Source organism: Euphorbia lathyris, chromosome 1 (assembly GCF_963576675.1).
Source record: "Euphorbia lathyris chromosome 1, ddEupLath1.1, whole genome shotgun sequence".
Lineage (NCBI taxonomy): Eukaryota > Viridiplantae > Streptophyta > Magnoliopsida > Malpighiales > Euphorbiaceae > Euphorbia > Euphorbia lathyris.
Window position 1 is genome coordinate 113,830,363 of NC_088910.1, and position 7,758 is coordinate 113,838,120.

The window sequence follows — 7,758 nt, forward strand, 5'->3', positions numbered from 1 at the left end:
AGGTGTATTCATAGTCCACATGGACTTCCCTCTCGATTTCCCCTCCACACCTCCAGTTGTAAGAACATGCATAAACTTGTTAACACACATAAATCAGTTCATATATATGCAAATACACTCATGACATTACTATTGTTCGTAGGTAATATTCAGGACCAAAATTTATCATCCTAATATCGGTCCATTGGGGCATGTTTCTATGCCCCAGCTACTTGATCGCCCTGCCCATAGTATTGCCACGGTAATATGATGCTATTTGGGGTCTAATTTATCTATTCATGTTTGGGGTCTAGTTTATCTACTCATGTTTGGGGTCTAATTTAATTTATCTATGCATTTTATACCTGCTGTGGAATATTTATGGACGGCTGGTAGAGCCCTTCATTGAGGGGTCATTTCCTGGCCGAGAGTGAATTGCTGAACGATACATCAGCAACAGGGCAGGTTATGTAGCAACTGCCAGAAGATGGACTGAAGAGCATGCAGGGGATATATGATGTGCAAATAGAAAACAAGGGGGGCATTATGATGTGACGTGCGAATAGCGTACAAGGGAGGCGTGATGTGCGAATAGCAAGGAGATTTGGATGCTGGGCAACCATTGAGTTAGATGGTGTGGACTACTTGATGGGCATAAAGCCAATCTTGAAGAACAGAATGATTACTGATTACAAATCTACTTGGTAATCAATCTGATCTTCAATGTTGGCTCTATGCCCCGCTAGTATTCGACGCCATTTAAGTCTAATGGGTCCCCATCATCCAGGTATCCTTGGTTACCATCTGCACATTCTTGAAAAAGGGAGATTTGGATGCCAAAGAAACACTGAGCTGGATGGTGTGGACTACTGGATGGGCATAGAGCCAATCTTGAAGAACAAAATGATTACTGATTACAAATGTACTTGGTAATCAATCTGATCTTCAATGTTGGCTCCATGCCCCTCCAATACTCCACTCCATCCATCCAGCTCCAGTGTTTCTTTAGCATCCAAATCTCCTTCCTATTCGCGCATCATGCCCCTTTTGTACGCTATTCGCACGTCACATCATAATGCCCCCCTTGCACGCTATCCTTTTTTGATAGGCAATACAAAGTAGACAACTTATTTAAGTAGACATATATATGTGTTAAGCACAAAATATACCTTAAATATCATCATTATTTACATCAGTTTTACTACGAATCTGTACTGTTTATATCTATTTAGCGTACCTTTACGTCTGAATATGTTTCTTTCACGCGAGGTACCTAAATATTTGGTAAAATCCAAATAGGAACGAAAAGAGGTCAGAAGCGAAGGAAAAACCCTACAAAAGGAGTCGAAGACGACGAAAATCAAACGCACTGAAATGAAGACGAGGAACGAAGTCGGAGGCGGGATAAAACTCTCGTGTCGCGACCAAAATTCCTTATTCTCGGTCGTGACACGAGTCGCCCAGTCACTTTTCTCTTTCATCTGAAGGCTGAAATTTCACTTCCCTATTCTCGGCTGAGAATTTCCATTCTCGGTAACTTCAGAAATCCTGTCAGCACAACATACACTTGTTTGTTTTCAAAGAAACGCGTTCATTCGATTGGATAGAAACGTCTCTTCGCAGCAGACACGTCCCCTAGACACGACTCTTCAACATCTATAAATAAAGAGTTGATTTAGAGTTGTGAATAGTTGAGAGTTAAGATTTAGTACAGAATTAATGCAGAAATTCTGAGTCAATAAACGATTCAGAGTTAGAAGTTCAATTTTGTAAAAACGATATGATGTACACACATTGTTTATTCATTAATTACAAACACAGTAGCATTTAGATTTAGATTAAGATTTGTTCAAACTAGTTTACATTTTGGTAGTAGACGAACCATCTCTATTCCGAAGATTCAGCGAGAAGACTAAGTAGCGGATTCGACCCCGGAGCCTGACAAACTCTAACGAGGTTTGAGGAAAGGATTGACGACCCGGAACTCTCATGTCGTTTTGAATGCTTCCATGCTTTTTATTCTCTGTAAACTTGTATCAAATTCATACTTCATCTAATAAAGTTCATGCAATTCAATATAATTTTATGTAGCACTTCTGTAATTGATCCGAAGTGAGTTCTGGTGTTTTCATTAAAACGTAGTTGAATTCAATATCATTACAAGGAAACGTTTTTGAACACTTAGGCAAATTCATTCTTCGAGAATTAATTTGGTTAAGGTAGCAATTTATCCCGACCGTAAGAAGATTGTCTGCAGTTCAAAGCCTTTTAATTGAAGGAGTTTACGTTATTACACTTTTGTAGTTTATACAAAGTTTAAAGTTGTTTTCTTTGCTTAATGCAAACGAACACAATTATTCTCTTATTTTAATCACTAAACGTTTCTGTTTTGTAATTCATATTCAAAACAGAATTGATTTCTAACATTCTACGTATTCTTACTGATGCTCGTAAAATATATAGCATTTAATAGAACAAGTGTATCCTATCGCAACAAGTAATATTGTGCTAAGCACGAGATCGAACCACAAAGACTATTTGTTATAACTAGCAAATCTACCTAGAATGATCTAATTGTTTAGAGGGTTGGATAAATGTTTGGGTTTTTCATAACTAACTAATTGAATTAAAGGAAATAAACATAACAAAATAAAGTGAACAATTGACAGGGTAGAAGGTGAATTAATGGATGGCACAATCTAGGCTGAGGAATCCTTTGATTAAATCCTATGTATGGGTTTAAGGAGTTCAGATTTATGTTTTACCAATGATTGAAGATAATTGCCCTAAGTGAAAGACTAATATGATCGGTATTGTCCTTCCTATTCACATGCATTCGGGTGACGGCTTGATTAGGCATATACCCTAGGTCATGCAAAGCATTAGGTTTATTGACAATTAAGGCTAAAGCCGTAGCCCAGCCACAAAGCCTCATTCCTAGTGGTCTCTAGCGAAGTCAGGTTAATACAAATTTGGTATAGACGATTTCGTGGTCAGGTTCTCATCTATCTATAATCCTATTTAATGTCAGGGTCACAGGCATTAGGCACATTATATACATAAACAGGCTAGTTGATCATTATCAATGTTCATTCTAGCATAAATCCTGTTCCTAACAATTTCTAAGCATTAAGCATGCATAAACTGATCAATCAAAGGACCTAGATCCCTAATCATACATATTCATACAATCAATTTCATCCCCATCCCAAATCGGATGGGGATTAATTCATAGACAAACTAATCATAGCAATAGGAAGTAAATGAATAATGGAAAAACATCTTCAATTGAATATAAAAGCAAAAGATAAGAGAGAGATAGATAGAAATCTAAAACCCGCTTTGTCTGATCCGATTACAAAAATAGAAGATCTGGAGCTTCTCCCATCAATTGTTCTTGAATAAGAAATAAAAACTGAAATTAATCTAACCTGGAAAGCTGGAAATCTAATCTAAAAATATAAATCTACATTATGGAGAAGAGAAAGCCCTAGCGGCTCTCTAATTTATTGAATGGCTAATCCCCCCCCCCCCCCGAATAATGAAGATTAGCTCCCTATTTATAGAGTTAGGGAGAAACCCTAATGTCTCCGGGGGCGAAATAGGCATTTACAAAGTGTTTAAATGGGCTTCTGAGCCCTGATCCGTGGATTTCAGCAAGGGGGAAGGCGCTGGTACGCCTTCCCTCGCCTCGTCTCGTCGAGACAAGGAGTGTCTCGACGAGACAGGTTTTGTCTCGACGAGACAGGTCCTAAAAGGGGTGATTTTGCTCCGGCTTTTATCCGTTTAGGTCCCTAGGCTTCCGAAAAGTACTCTAATGGTCCCTGATGAATCCCAAAAGTGCTCTAACGGTCCCTGAATAATCCGAAAATGCTCCAATAGGCTTGGGTCTGGTTCGGAAATGCACGAAAGGTCCCTGAAAACACCAAAATGCCATAAATATAGGAAATTACTAATTTTAACTAAAAAGTAATAAAACGATATTGAAATTAAATAGAAACAAAGGGAAAACAAACTAAATTAATCCTAAAAACCCTATATAAATGGGAGCTATCACTTACCCAATTCTTATTCAATCAATATCAAAACCAATTTCAAATAACGTTTATCTATTTTTATAAACCTTAAGTCGTATTTAAACTACTGTTGAAAAAAACGTTCCCTGTGGGATCGATATCTTTTTATTACTACAAGCGAAACCGTGCACTTGCGGAAATCGCTCAACAAGTTTTTGACGTCGTTGCCGGGGAACGCCAAATTTTTTTACAAAAATTTAGATTTTTCGTGTTTTATTTTGAATCTAGGTTTATACATACTTATTCAAACTTTTATATTTTATTTATTTCAATTTACTAACATATTTATTTTTCAAATTCTGTTTTGAAGGTACTTTTGGTTCGTGCAAAAATTTCAAGTTCATGCGCAGTTCTCGAAATTCGGGCATACCACCAGACCCTATAGACCCAGAAATTGAAAGAACCATTAAAAAGAAAAAGAAAGACAAGAAAAACAAAAACAAACAAAATACCGAGCCATATATTATGGCAAATCCACCAACACTTATGGAATACGCTAGGCCAGGAGTGGCCGGTGTGACCAATAGTATCGTTAGACCCAGAATAATCGCAAACCAATTTGAACTTAAGCCAGGTTTGCTTAATATGTTGCAAAATAATGTAACATTTTATGGGTTGCCTAACGAAAATCTTAACGCCCATTTGATAAATTTCCTAGAAATTTGTGACACTTTTAAAATACCTGATGTGACTGCCGAAGCAATCAAATTTTTCCTCTTTCCTTTCACTTTGAAGGATAGAGCCAAAGAGTAGTTAACTTCTATGCCAGCCACAACATTTGAAACTTGGGACCAATTAGCCCAAGCGTTTTTATCAAAATATTTCCCTTTAGCAAAAACCGCAAGAGTCATAAAAGAGTTAACATCTTTTTCTCAAAATGATAATGAAACTCTTTATGAGGCTTGGGAACATTTTAAGGAACTTCAACGTTTATGCCCACACCACCATTTACCCGATGCACTTTTAATGCAAACATTTTATAATGGGATTAATCCTACAACTAGAGGTTCATTAGATGCTATGTCGGGAGGGTTATTTATGAAGAAAACATCAGCCCAAGCAAGAGAACTCTTGGAGGAAATGGCAATTAACAGCAGTATGTGGCCCGCTGAACGTGGACACATACCAGTAGCAAAACCATCATCCTCAAACACATCGTCAGTTAAAGGTATAGTGAATCTCGACCCTGTCGCGATGTTACAAGCCCAATTTTCTTCCTTATCGCACAAAATTGATAGTCTTATGGCATCGTGCGATGCCAATGGTAATCCAATCCAAACGAATGAGGATTACGAAGGCATGAGAGAGATAGAACAGGTAAATTTTGTTCAAAACCAAACTAATAATCCCTACTCTAATACTTACAATTCTGGATGGAGAAACCATCCTAACTTTAATTGGCAGGATAATAATACCAATAATGCAAATGCTAATCAAAATCGTACCAATAATTATCAAAATCAATCAAGAGATACAATTAGCACTTTATCTTCTAAAATCGACAAATTTATAGATGCTATCGGTCGAAAAATAAGTAATCACGACGATGGTTTTAAACGGATCGAGAATAAATTCGATCAGCTTATTAAAAACCACTCATCTAGCATCCATAATTTGGAGGTTCAAATTGGACAAATTGCTAAATCAATTCCATCCCGAAAAGAGGAAAGTCTTCCCATCCATACGGAAGAAAATCCGAAAGAGCATGTAAAGGCTGTCACTCTTCGTTCAGGGAAAAATTACTTAGGTCCGGAAATGCCCGGAGATTCAACTTTGAAAGGAACTGATTTACCAACGAAATCCAAAGAAGATACATGAAATGTAAAGAGTTCACCGATTGACTCGAGTACAAAAACTTTTGTACCCAAACCACCATTTCCACACAAAGTCCGAAATAAGGATTACGACAAACAACTTTTAACGTTTTTAGACAAATAGAAAAATTTGCATATTAATTTGACGTTTATGGATGCGATAACGCAGATTCCTAACTATGGTAAGTTCTTAAAAGATTTAATCTCGAAAAAGATTAGTTGGGAAGGAATTTCATCCATATCATTAACTGAGGACTGTAGTTCAATAGTGTCAAGCAATTTGCCCACTAAACTCAAAGATCCCGGATGTTTTACTATTCCGTGTAAATTGGGAGATATTGAATTCCCAAGTTATCTTTGTGACTTAGGAGAAAGTTAAACTTAATGTCGTTGTCTATTTTTAACAAATTAGGTTTAGAAGAAGATATCAAACGTACCAATATGGTTTTGCAGTTAGCGGATCAAACCACTAAGAGGCCATATGGTATAATTGAGGACATTTTGGTTAAAGTCGACAAATTTATTTTTCCTACCGATTTCGTCATCCTAGACTTTGCATATGACGTTAATTGTCCACTAATTTTTAGTAGACCGTTTATGAACACGGGACGTGCTCTAGTCGTTGTGTCGGAAGGGAATGTAGTTTTGAGAATAGGTGAAGATAAGATCGAGTTTAATATGAACAAAGTGATGAAGTATCCTATGGAGGAATTCGCTTGTATGAAACTCGACTTGATTGAAGAATGTGTTAATGACATTGTTCAAAATGAAGAAATAATAGAACCAATAATGGGAGAAGAATTAGAAGATAAGGACCCAGAGCCTTTGATTCGAGAAGATGGACCAGTTCCGCCTTCAATTGTAGTACCCCCTAAATTAAAACTTAAAGAGTTACCAAACCATTTAAGGTACGCTTTCTTAGGTGAAGGCGATTCTCTACCTATAATTATCTCTAACAAGTTAACTAAAAATCAAGAAGAAAAATTGAAATAGATTGTTAGAAATAGGATAGGAAGTATGGGATGGCAAATTTCAGACTTAAAAGGAATCAATCCTAGTATAGTAATGCACAGAATTCACTTAGAAAAAGATAAGCCACCTAAAGCGGATAGGCAAAGACGCTTAAATCCGAACATGAAAGAAGTAGTAAAAAATGAGATTACTAAACTTTTAGATAATGGAAGCATTTATCCTATCTCGGATAGTGAATGGGCTAGTCCAATCCATTGTGTACCTAAAAAGGGAGGCATAACTGTTGTAAGGAATGACGAAGGTGAATTAATACCTACGCGAACCACCACCGGTTGGAGGGTTTGTATAGATTATAGGAACCTAAACAAAGCAACCAGGAAAGATCATTTTCCTCTACCTTTCATCGATCAAATGATCGAAAGGATAGCTGGTCATGCTTTTTATTGTTTTCTCGATGGATATTCCAGATTCTTTCAAATATATATTTACCCGGATGACCAAGATAAAACAACCTTCACATGTCCTTATGGAACCTTTGCATATAGGCAGGGGGAATTCCAAAAATTTGCACAATTTTAAGCCTTTTCCTATTCCTAACCTACATATAATTACCTCTATTCAACCCTATATATCTCTACACCTTACACAAACATCATATCACCTCCAATTTTACCCAATCCCTCACTCTAAACTCTTCCCAATACACAAGTTTTACTCTTCCCAATTTATCCATTCCCTATTCCAAATCAATTTCCCTTTTCCTCTACCTTCCATCTCATTCATTCACCATTCCATTACTCAATCTTTCAAGCTTTTGCCTTTCTCTCCATTTTTTTCTTCCTCTACATTCTCAAACACCATTCTCAAATCATGCCAAGGACTAAAGTTCCCGCCAATCGAACAAAGGTCACTAAAGC

General features: G+C 36.9%; 1 non-coding gene across 1 annotated transcript; it reads right to left on the minus strand.

The window, feature by feature from the left end:
• Positions 1-4,898: 4,898 nt before the first annotated feature.
• LOC136215882 (small nucleolar RNA R71) lies at positions 4,899-5,005 on the minus strand. Its single transcript, XR_010682885.1, has one exon. It is a non-coding gene; the product is annotated as a small nucleolar RNA R71 (small nucleolar RNA).
• Between the last annotated feature and the right edge of the window lie 2,753 nt (positions 5,006-7,758).